The sequence below is a fragment of the Octopus bimaculoides genome, chromosome 1 (genome assembly GCF_001194135.2).
Source record: "Octopus bimaculoides isolate UCB-OBI-ISO-001 chromosome 1, ASM119413v2, whole genome shotgun sequence".
Lineage (NCBI taxonomy): Eukaryota > Metazoa > Mollusca > Cephalopoda > Octopoda > Octopodidae > Octopus > Octopus bimaculoides.
The window spans coordinates 123,582,724-123,586,552 of record NC_068981.1 but is presented as its reverse complement, the minus strand read 5'-3'; positions in this window follow the sequence as shown (position 1 = coordinate 123,586,552).

Below are 3,829 nucleotides of genomic sequence, written 5' to 3'. Positions count from 1 at the left end.
ATATATATATATATATATATATTTATATATATATATATATTTATTTATATAAATTTATATATATATACATATTAGTCGAATTAATCCTCTCCTCTAATTGGCTTTAATTGAATATAGCGTTCTACGGAGAAGTAAATTGATGACAGCCTCGAATGTGGGATTTGACCATAAACTGTGCAGAAACGTAATTGAATATTAACTCTGTCAGTGTTTCACATTCAAGTGTAAATGTGCACCTATGTACATTAAAACATTTACCACATCTGTGTATTATCAACCTTTGTGTACAATCTACCATATGAAACATTGTACCTCACGCAAACGAACTAACACGCTGATATACACAGTCACTCACTTGTACGTAAGCACAGGCAATATTTCACGTTAGATTGTGTGTGCTTTATTTCTGACGTTAGCTTTGCTTTGTGCTGGGTTTTCTACGTTTGTGCATGCTGAATTATTACTATCATTTATTACCATAGGTAAGAGAGGGACAACATATTTGATACAGAGAACAGTGAAATACTAATGAAAAATAAAAATTTCCATAGGGAACAATATCAATAATTGACTAATATTGTTTTTTCACTTTCCGTGAAAGACGAAAAGAATCTCTGGATATGTGTAGATTTGTTTTTTTGTTCTTCGTCAATGAGATATAATTTTATTCAAGTTATATCCATAGAAACTGAACATTGCTCTTTCTAAACTCGAATATTCAGCAAATGTACAAAAAAAAAAAAAAAGACAAAAAATCTTGCTATCGTTTCTTAAAGTAATGAGCTATTGGTACCGCCCATCTTTCTATTCTGTTGTTCTGCAATCCCACTCTTTCATGACAACTAAAGAACATATAACACACTGATACACACACCTCCACACACTCACGCACACACACACACAAGTACGTACACATACACACACGTATTTAAATTGAATTCATCAGCTTCTGTTGACTTAAATTCAAATGATTAAAATTTTTATGGTAGAAGTAAAATACGTGATTCTATACTGTGATCTCTTAGAAACACAAGTTTATGCGTTTTTTTTTTTTAGGAAAGTAAAGTATAGTCGATTAAATCGATGCTAATATTTGGCAAGCGCTTATATTATCGATCGTGGAAGTATCAACGGTAATACCACCCCTAGCAGAATTTGGATTCAGAACGTAGAATGATTCAACCAAAGACTTGGAGCTAGTCTCTCTAACTTTATAGATTCACCCACGCATTTCGATTCTGATTTAATTTAATCACTGTTACAGGTGAAGTATTTTCCCTTTATTTGTATTATTTCATTGTTCACAGAAGAAATAGATGAAAACGAACAATTAAAAATGCCACCTTAATAGTATAAAAGATTAAAATCTTTATCTTAGCTTAAGAATTATTCGCAGTCATTCAAAATTGGTAATCATACAAATTAGCATAAGACGTTCACCTTTGAAATTTATGAGCAAATAAATCAAACTAGAAGAAATTTTAAGATGACATATTAATGCTCTTATCATATACATCTTCATAAATATTCATTTCTACTTGAAGGTTAACACAATAAATACAGTTACACATATTCGTGGGAAGAAGCTGTGGTAGAGACTGTTAGTAAATAGTGACAAGGAGAAAGAAAGTGTACAAAAATAAAGAAGAAAAATATATAATTGTGTTTCTGCATATGATTAACACGTAGATTAGTGTACAAGTCTAACGCATTGATTAATTATATGCCTCCAAAGAATGCATATATTCCCAACATCCAAACTCAGTAACCAACTCTAGGTGTTAGAGAGTTTTTGGTTTTTATTCAAAAGACCTCTTTAATTACCATAGTAAAAGACATGTCGTGTACAGCTTTTTTCTCGAAGTAAATATATATAATACTCTGTTAAGTACATAGTACAGTATAAAGCTAGTCTACCTTCAAATTTCACCTTGTACTATCCAGTAGTAGAAATATACGTACTTCCAGGTCTTTTCTTAGGCTTCGGTCATATGTGAATAGAAAAATGAAAAAAAATTGGAGTCAATAAGGAGAACGTGTTGACATTAATCTTCAATCACTACACGCAACGTAGTTATCCAGACTTGCAGGTACTTAATCAAACAACCGTTTCCTTGCATTATGAGATGTAGTTCTGTTTGCTCAGGTAATATATAAATATTCCTCTCTACTCTAGGCACAAAGCTCGAAATTTTTGTGGAGGGAATGAGGCCAGTCGATTAGATCGACCCCGATGCGTAACTCGTACTCAATTTATCGACCCCAAAAGGATGAAAGGCAAAGTCGACCTCGGCAGAATTTGAACTCAGAACGTAACGGCAGACGAAATACCTATTTCTTTACTGCCCACAAGGGGCTACACACAGAGGGGACAAACAAGGACAGACAAACGGATCAAGTCGATTATATCGACCCCAGTACGTAACTGGTACTTAATTTATCGACCCCCAAAAGGATGAAAGGCAAAGTCGACCTCGGCGGAATTTGAACTCAGAACGCAGTGGCAGACGAAATACCGCTAAGCATTTCGCCAGGCGTAGTAAATATGAAGTGTATTGAGATAGTGTATGAACTATCAGCTAATTTGCAATAGTACCACATAACTAAAATAAATTCTAAGTTCGCAAGGTAAGCAGCTATATAATGAAAACAAAATTATCAATACAACTTACTAAATGCATGTGTAGTGTTTGAATGCTAGAATCTGCAGTTTTTCCTAAGTATGTATTTTATCTACGACCTTCTAAATTTCACCGTAAAATTTTTCCACCAAAAGTTACTACACAATCCCTGGCATACACATACGAGTACACACCCACACACAAAACACATAAAAACACGCACACACACACACACACACACACACACACACACACACACACACACACACACACACACACACACACACACACACACAAATACGATCACCCACCCACATACAAGTATACTCACACCTACACACAGACATATTCACACGTATATTTGCACGTAAACTCGTTTTGAATCTGAATTTATCTGGTTATGATATCGCATTTTGTATATAGTAATTATTATAGTACGTGTTCATGACTCTATCTTGCATGTATACATATATACATACATTCTCACGCATATGTATTCATACATGTATCTTTGTGCGTATACACATATACACACACATGTGTATATACTAGACAAAATCACAATATTTTAAATTTATTTCTTCCAAAAGAAAACATTTAAAAAAAAATTTTGACCCAGAATGTAAATAGATTCTCTTTATTTCCTTTTGCATCGTAGCAAATTGAAATATCTTGGATTTTCATCAGAATGAACAAAAAATATCAACGATCGGAAAAACTATTAAAAAAATATGACGTAAAACTTACACAGAACATAAATTATCGAATAAAAAAAAAAAATTCTCGTACACTCTTTGACATTTCTTGGGAAATTTTTAAAAGAAATATTGTACTAATTGATATAATTACTATAAACGAATTATATTTCTAATTAGTAACTTTTCACAATTTTCATTGCAACAATTTTTCGCATACAGTATACGTTAAATTCGTACAAAACACGTTTTATGTTACAAGCTCAGAACAACACATTTCTGTTGTTACCAGCTCAGGAATATTATAATATAGTATACAATAGACTAGGCGAAATAAAATATGATGTTAAATTGATCAAGGAATTCTTCAAATGAAATTATGATGTTTGTCACAAACCGTTAAACCGTTGTAATTGTGGCTTCTATGAGGCACGAAAACATTTTTTCATCATCAGATGTGTCTCTTTTTATCGCCAAAGACATGCATGCATATATGTATGTATGTATGCATGT